This window comes from Equus quagga, unplaced genomic scaffold (genome assembly GCF_021613505.1).
Source record: "Equus quagga isolate Etosha38 unplaced genomic scaffold, UCLA_HA_Equagga_1.0 203_RagTag, whole genome shotgun sequence".
Classification (NCBI taxonomy): Eukaryota; Metazoa; Chordata; class Mammalia; order Perissodactyla; family Equidae; genus Equus; species Equus quagga.
Genome location: NW_025798627.1, coordinates 264,054 through 273,006, shown reverse-complemented (window position 1 = coordinate 273,006; position 8,953 = coordinate 264,054). Strand labels below are relative to the sequence as shown.

Here is an 8,953-nt window from a genome sequence, read left to right as displayed (position 1 = left end):
TGGTGCAAACGGTGCAATGTTAAAGCTACATGAGACAACCAAAACAGCAAGTCTCTTTGCCTTTGACAAGAACTATGTCAACTGAGATCATGCTGTTACCTCATATCGATCAGGAGCTCTGTTAACATATGTCTTTGATTAATAATAATGAAAAATGAATTATTACCTATCACAACAGTATTTTAGTAAATAAAGCCATTCAAAACATAGAAAGAAAAATCATAAGAAAGTTGAGGAAAGGCGGGTGTCTACTATACTATGAGTTTTTAAAGAGCATGCTGATTTTTTATTTAAAAGAGCTAATGTTTATTTGCTTATCAGCGTGTAGACGTTGCTGGTGTGGTGACAGAAGCACAGGCACTGGAGAGAGACTGCCCAGCTTTGTACTGGAGCTTCACCACTTACCAGCTCTGTGATTTGGGGCAAGTTATTTAATCTCTTGTAACCATCATAGACCAATTCATATTGGCCCTAATTATCCTATGTATCAATAGCAAAATATCGAAGTTATTTTGCAGGGGCAACAAGCAAAAACTGCAAGTCATGTAGCTGGAGCACGCTCAGAAGATGGAAACCTCGTCCTCAGATGACCTTGAGTCACCTAGGAACCCAAAGTTCCCTGACTATGGAACTCAATGTGAAGAGAAAGTGGCGTAGGGAACCTAATAAGAAGTGAGGGGTCCCTTGATGTGTAGGATGCTGGACTTATAAGACTGTTATGCTCCCACCCTCCAGTCAGATTCTGCCCAGCTAGTATTTTGCATAACCACACCCACTCCCAACTCCTTAAAACTCTGTCTCTGCTTTAGCCGGGGAAGACAGATTTAAGCCTTGCCTCCTGTCTCCTTGCTGGTCAATCCTGCAATAAAGCTCTTCCTTCTCTCAAAAGCCAGTGTGGTAGTACTGGCTCCTATGCGCATTGGGAGGCGAGCTCTTGCCCAGTAACTCTCTCTGTGCTTTGGTTTTCTCATTTGTAAAATGGAAATAAAAACACTTGCCTCACATGATTATTGTGAAACCAAAAAAAGATAGCACATAAAGTGCTTAGAATGGTGTCTGGCATGTAGTAAATAATCAACAAATATTTGCTATCATTTTCATTATTAATGCTATTTTGGGAGCACTTACAATGTGCCAGTTGCTGTGCTACATGCTTCACATTCAACCTCCCGTAACCCTATGAGGTAAAAATTAAGCCCATTTTATGAGTAAAGAAACAGAAATGTGTAACTTTTCCAAGGTCTTGTGGCCAGTAAGTGAAAGAGTTTGACTCAATATATTTTAGGAGTTTTCATCTAAATAATAGAAAGATGTAAAACCACAGCTTGTAATGGAATCCAAGCCATTCCGATACGTAGTGTATTCTATTGGGAAATTCTCCCTTCATAGACAGCCGAACTGTTGCATGCTATAGCATAAACTGTTCTTGTTCTGTCTTGAGCAGAGATAAGAAAGCTCATCAATAGCCAGATGTTTCCCCTGGAAGACTGTTATTAAGTTGCCCTTCTGACTTGTCTTCTCCAGGTTTTAAAAACGCACAGCTCCCATAGGCTTTCCTCATGAATTCTGTTTATTAACCATAGAATGATCTCCACTGAAATATTTCCACTTTCTCTAACTGTAATTTTTGAGTTAGACTTTAAATCTAAAGTCCGTTATTAATGTACGTAGGGTACAGTATCCTTTGGCTGAACTTGCTTCTTGGGAAGCAGCGGAACATAAGGATCCTTTTCCTGTTTTGGACTTCTTTATTCCACCTTCCGATCAAGAAGCTACTGTCCACAATGTGCCAAAATATACTTCATAAAGACTTTAAAAATTTTCAAGTTTGCATGTCATTTTGTTTCACAGGGGTGAGTCTAGATTCATTTATATTTAGCTGTGCACTCAGGAAGACAAATGGCAGTGTATACTGGTGTTCCTTAAAAGACGAACATTGTATCATTGTTAATCATTCATTCATTCTCCTTGCCTGACTCAGGCTAGACACCCAGGAACAAAAGACATAGCTGTTTCTCACAGGGAATGCAGAAATCTCATCAGGGAGATGAACACACACTTACCTAATCACCATGATAGAGCAATGCATAGGAATCAACAGAAACATGGGGGAAAGGGCAGGGCAGACACCCTGGAACGTGGAGGCAGTATGGTCTGATAAAAAAACCCTGGTGAACCCGTCAGAGGCTCTAACTCACTTTTACTTTTAACTTAATAATTATGCCATCTATGATGGCTGAATTGTCCCCTGCAAAAAGATATGTTGGAGTCCTAACCACCAGTACTTCAGAATGTGACCTTATTTGGAGATAGGGTCTTTAAAAGGAGATCATTAGAGCGGGCCTTAATGCAGTATGGTTGGTGTCCTCATAAAAAGGAGAAATTTGGACACGAAGACAGTTGTATGCAGAGGGAAGGCAACGTGAAGAGACACAGGGAGAAGGCAGCCATCTGTAAGCCAAGGAAAGAGGGCTGGAACAGATCCGTCCCTCACAGCCCTCAGAAGGAAGCAACCCTGCTGGCACCTTGATCTCGGACTTCTAGCCTCCAGAACCGGGAGACATGCATCCTTGTTGTCTAAGCCAGCCAGCCAGTCGGCGATACTTTACTCTGGCGGTCCTAGCAAACATACAGCGTGAACTTGTCACCAGCATATCCCACGTCTCAGGCTCCACTCTCAGCAAAGACAGTCCCATACATGGGAGGATGTGGGCAAAAGCACTGGGAGTCCAACCAACCAGAAAAATGCCTGTGACCCAGAGGAATCTCGAGCTTTCTTTAAATAGTGAGTTTGGGTCTGCAAGATTCCTTGATCCTCTTGAGTGTGGTATCCACAAGCAATACCTGTAGGCCTTTGTTTACAACGTAAGCAATGGACAATAATACGGGGAGTACAGGCCATACCCAACAGATACAATAAAACATTCTGTTAAGTAACTACTTAAAATAAATGGTTAACAAACATGCAAGAATATGGTCTATCGCACTAGTAATCAGATTTGTGACAGAACTACCCTTGGTAAACAGAAAATGCTAGTCCCCGTCAGAGAAAAGGAATATGCGATCCTAAGTGAATGAAAGCCCTATTCACCCACCACACCCACGCACGCCATTTGTCCTCCTGTTGGCACAACTAAGGTTGAATGAACCTGGAATTACCTTCTTAGAATACACAGTGACATGTAACCTTTAAAAACAAAAAAAAAACAAAAAAACCTTCTATTAGGTATATATTCATTTCAGGCAACAGATTCTGAGAGGAGAAGGTTTTTAACCTAAGAAAATCTTAAGCAGCGAAAAGATAAGCTAATATTAATTCCTGTATAGCCTAAGCAAGTTCAGCCAAAGGACATTGTTTGGTTTTTTGTTTCCAACACGACTGCCCTCAGGCCGGCAAGGTTATCCTTTCTCTTCTCACCCCAAGTCTTCCTCTTTCCTGGAAAATTTCCAGGCAGAACCCCAGTTCCAAGTCATAACAACTCAATCTGCTACCGCTGGAACTCCCAGGGAGTGACTCATTCCTTTGGATTTGCCTCAGCCAGTCTTTGCTCCTCTGCCCACCCAGCCCTCAGCCCTCGGTACTGGCCAGAGTCCACAATGGGTTTTTCTTCCAGTCTCTCTTGACTTCTGTCTTTTTCCTTTTTTTAAAAAAAAGTTATAATTATAAAAATGACATACAAAGGGGAAAAAATAAACGTACCACGTTAAAAATGGAAGTCCCTCACCCCAAGGGTTGCCAGTGTCAACAGTGTGCATATCTTTCAAGATACATAGATTTCCGCCCTTCTTCCCCCTTTGTACGGCACACACTGTACTCATTGTTCTGACTCGCTCTTATCACTCACAATATATCATGAACACTCTTTCATGTCAACACAGAGCTCCCTCATTTTTTAACAGTTATTTATTATTCCATAGTGTACATGTACCCAATTTATTTAACCATTCCTCTATTCATAAATGGCGAGGTGTGGTCTAATTTTTTTTTTGCTCTTACAAATAATTCTACAATAGACATACATGTAAATATATTTTTGCACACTTAGTATTTTTCTAAGATAGATTACTTCTAGTGGAAATGCATGGTCAAAGCATACATGCACTTTTAATATTCATAGACACTGCAAATTGCTTTCCAGAAATGTTTATCAATCCATACTCCAGTCAGTTGAGTATGAAAGTTATTTTTTATACATGCTCACAAACAGTTGATATTAAAATACTTTTTTGGCCAGTCTGATAAGTAAAAAGTACTGTCTTGTTTTTATTTACACTTTGATCATTGATGAGGATGAATATGTTTTCACATACTTATTAACACATATCCCTTCTTTTGAGAATTATCTCTTCATTTCCGGTGTCCATTTTCTTATTTTGCTCCTTCTCTTTTGTGTATTTATTTATAGAAGCTATTTGTTGGGGCCAGCCCTGTGGCTGAGTGGTTAAGTTCGAGCACTTGCTGTGGTGGCCCAGGCTTTCGCAGGTTCGAATCCTGGTCACGGACATGGCACTGCTCATCAGGCCATGCTGAGGTGGCATCCCATATGCCACAACTAGAAGGACCCACAACTAAGAATATACAACTATGTGCCGGGGGGCTTTGGGGAGAAAAAGGAAAAAAATTTTAAAAATCTTAAAAAAAAAAGAAGCCATTTGTTATTTTGCATATTAATTCTTTCCTGTTGTGTACATATGTTGCATATATTTCCTCCAATTAGGTAATATTATTTATGGTACCCTTCACTGTATAGAAATGTTTTATTTTCTTTTCTGGAGTCAAATCTGTTTAATCTTTTCTGTTATAGTTTCTGGAGCTTTTGTCATGATATTTCTAACTAGTATTATAAAGATAATCAATATTGTAAAGGAGTGTCCTATGTTTTCTTTTAGTCTTTTACAGTTTTCTTTGTTTAAATTATTAATCCATCTGGAATTTTTTCTGGAATATGGGATAAGACAGTGCATTAGTTATGCTTAATTCAGCAAAGGTTTTTTTACTCAGATGACATTTCAATGCGGATGTTCATCAAGGTGACACCATAGAGTGACTCAGAGACGAAGGCTCGTTCCATCCTGTGTTTCTACCCTCCTCTAGGTAGAGTCAGCAAATTACTGCCCACAGGACACACCGACCCGCGGCCTGTTTGTTTTTGTAAATAACATGGAACACAACCATGTTCCTTTGTCCACATCGTGTCTATGGCTGCTTTCCTGTAAAATAGATGAATAGTTGGGATAGAGACCTTATGACTCACGAAGCCTAAAATATTTACTGTATGGCCCTTTACAGAAAAAGCTTGCTGACTACTGCTCTAGAGTCTCAAGAGTCTTTAGTTGCAACGTGGCAGATGGAGAAGAGAGATCATGCAGGAGATTCCCATGGGTGGGGACTGGAAGAGGAGTACAAAGCTTCCGTCTACATTCCACCGTCACATGGCCCCACCTAACTGCAGAGGAGGCTGGGAAAGGTGAACTCGTTGTGCGCCCAGGAGGAAGGAGAAGCAGGCTTGTGGGATTATCCGCCATTCTCTGCCACAGTGTGCCCTGCAATTATTTGTTTCATTCTTCCCCCCTATTTTTAATCAGAATAGCTAGATTTACTGCAGAAACAACCAACCTCTAAATCTCAGTGGCTTAGAACAAGGTTTATTCATCACTTCTACTACATATCCAGTAAGGGCCGGCAGGTGTGGTGTTGCTCACTGTCGCCATTCACTTCAGTCCAACGAAGCAGCCACAACAGGCACCCTGCTGGTTGCAGTACTAGAGAGAAAAGAGAATGTGGTGATGCTTACACCAGCTCTTCACTTCTCCCCGGAGCTGATACTCATCGCTTGCATCCCCCTTTCATTGGCTGAAGCAAGTCGCAGGGCTACACTGTACTTCAGTCGGGTGGGGAAGCACAATCCTACCACGTGCTTTGAAGGAAGCAGAGCTGGAATATTTGTGAACAGTCATAATGAATGCCACACTCACACACACAGAACACCCTCATCTCCTCCCTAAGGGAGATCACCCAGATTCTACCCGGTCACTGCATCTAGTCAAAGTCAAGGATCTCTAGGTGAGTGACAGACTCTCCGGCAGGTCTGAAAAGTGGTCTGGAGCCTAGCACCTAAAATCACTCTCTGTCTCATCACTTGTTAAGATGCCAAAATTCGAATAGAGACAACTGACCCTGGCCTAAAACAGGCTTCTGAGATCTGAGATACTTCCAGGAATGTGAACGGTGCTCTGAATGACCAGGCCTAGAGAATCAAGACAATCCAGCGGTGGAAAATAGGGACTACGGCACTGTGCTGAAGTCAGTCCTGCAAGGAAAGAGTCAGCCTCATGGAAGGATATGGCGTTGTGCCCCCCGCTTACAATCAGGCCCCCTGGACAAAGAGTGTGGATGACGATATGGAGGGAAGCGGCAAACACAGATTACGAGTACTTATATGGAAATATTAGAACATATACACTAACATACTTTGTTCATCCCTCAGAGAATGTTCACTCTTATGATTCTTGTTTGTTGCTTAAGAAAAGACCTTCACTTTTCCACTTAGCTTAGAACATTGTAAAATGAGATTCATGGGTGATAAACATAGAGAATCATTTAGAAGAATAGAGTCATACTAGCTGTAGACAGATGACCTCCTAATCAAAATTTCAAATAATATAATCTTTCAAAATAAATTCTCAATATCTGGCGCTTAACACCAATACATATTTTTTTTAATATCCTATTTCTTTGGATTTTTATATCTCCATATAATTATGGGAATGTAATTCATATGTTTTAAAAATCATTTATGCTTAACTCATCAAAATACTTAGTTATTTGATGTGCAAGAAGTTTTTACATGCTTTTCAATAAGCATGTTAAACCCTCTCGCCCAGAAACACAAGTTTTCATTTCTTCCAGAGTAAATTAATTTGAACAGAAAAGGTTTGTTTGTTCTGAAACTGTCTGTAAAGCTTTTAAAAGCATGATTTCTTTTGCTAGATCCCTTAGCTTACTCTTCAAAGCTATAATTATTTTCTTTAGTTACTTTATAATCGTCTCTTCATGGACTAGGCCTCCAGTCCCGGTAGAGACTAGTTTTAGTCTAGTTTGTGGGATAGTGGCTACCACTACACTCCTATTCTATGTTTTTTTTCCTCATCAGTTCAATGCTGTAACATTTTTGCTCTCAATACACATACCAGTTATTCTTATGGCTACTACCTGCTTACTGGGAAATAACCCTCGAATGTAAAAGGCCATGTATGGGCTTCTGAAAAACCCTTTCTGCCCTCTGGTCATAGTCAGTACTCAAAAGGATTTTTCTTTCGGACTTTACTAAACAAGTTGGATTTGGAGACCTGGGAAGATTATGAAGTGGTAGAAGAAAGGAATGAAGACTGAGTTCAATATTATTTCCAGCGTCCTTACCAAAAAAACCCAATAATTTCTAATTCATCTTAAAATTCTAATTAAGAGGAGAAACCCCTCAAAACTTAAGCGAATTATTTTGCCAGAGGACCTAAAAAGTGCATCAAATTCCAAGTCAAACTGTTACAAGTTACTTTTTCATCTAAATTTAATAAGTAATATGATGTTTATAGTTGATATTTACCCATACTAGGGCTTCTAGAAACAAGTTTTCCTGTGGCTGGCATAAGCGGCGCCAGATTTTGTAGAATTCAAACCCTGGCTCTACTATTTATCCTGTCCTGCCTCGGTTTCTTTATCTGCAAAAAAGGTCAAAAATGGTACCTAGTTTTAGGATTGTTTGAAGGATTAAATGAGTTAATACTCATAAAGCACTTAGAAATGTGTGTTAAATAAATTAGATGATTCATACACCCCTCCAGGGTAACAAGACCACCATCACAAGTCACGTAAGAAGATGAGTTCCTTTACTTTCTGCTCTTCTCTTCCTTATTACAGGCTGCGCTTTCTCAACAGGGGCACATTATGTTAGCAGATTTGAACTCTACCGGAAAGGTGCTTGTATTTTATTTCAAATTATGAATTCCTGAACATCGGATGATACACCGTTCTGCTGTACACTCAGCGGCCCCTTACAGTTCCGAGCGTGAGAGGCATAACTAACTCTGGTCTGCATATTTGTAAGGCGCTTTGACATCCAAGGAGCCGCGGAGAAACAGTTCCTGGCACTGAGAAAAAGGCAGGCTAAGTCACCCTTCTAAAAAGATAAACTGAATTGGAGAGCTGCCTGCACTTCACTCTACTGCCTCTGGAAGAGGCGTGTCATCGAAAGTGCTTCCATCATGAATAACGATTGAGAAACTGCCTTCACTCTCCCGACTACTGTACTCCCAGGCAGAAAGCTACGGGCTGGTGCCCGCCGCGTCTATCTGGAACTTGGCTACCACACGTTTTGAGCCGCCCATCCTCCAAGAGCTCGGCGTGAACAGGCAGCGAAACGGAGGGGCCAGGACACCCCGGGTTAGCCGCGTTTCTAAGGTCAGACCCAAGTCCGCCCCGGTTCTTTTTCCGCTCCCCGTTCCTCAGGTCAGTCCGGAATCGGCCGTCTTTGTTTACATTGGGAGCTTGGCTCGGCCCCAGACAGCATCCCCGCCTTCGAACAGCAGCAGCATCCTGCGTTCGTCGACAGCGCTGCGGGGAGCGAAGTTCATTCTCCTGGGCGCGGGAGGATGACTCTCCTGCAACACGTGCGGGCTGTGACAGTCTTCCCATAACAGGGGCAGTTCCAGAGAGGTGGACGTTTGGGGACGGGCGAGGAGGTTGGTGTGGGGCCGGCAAGCAAAGTGCGGAAGCTGCACGGGGATTCTTCTAGAAAGTGGGGTGGGAAAGCAGCTAGGGAGGGCGTGTGGAGGGAAGGGATCTGTGTCAGAACGTGCGTGTGAGCAGATACAAAACCCGAGAGAGGCGTGAGCGGCGCCGAGTGTGCGAGCGGGAGCGCGGGGCGCCGCTCGGCCGGGCGCCGGGTGAGTGACA

General features: G+C 42.1%; 1 protein-coding gene across 5 annotated transcripts in view; it reads left to right on the top strand.

The window, feature by feature from the left end:
• The first annotated feature begins 8,296 nt into the window (after positions 1 to 8,296).
• Positions 8,297 to 8,953, top strand: part of LOC124233484 (SPATS2-like protein) — a 165,566-nt gene continuing 164,909 nt past the window's right edge. Inside the window, exon 1 of one of the 5 annotated variants that reach the window (XM_046650612.1) lies at positions 8,297 to 8,458. The gene's annotated coding sequence lies outside the window, so the exon portion shown is untranslated. Of the gene's footprint in view, positions 8,459 to 8,580; positions 8,740 to 8,874; positions 8,944 to 8,953 lie in introns of those variants that run through there. The other 4 variants (XM_046650607.1, XM_046650611.1, XM_046650604.1 and 1 more) reach the window with 4 other exon arrangements.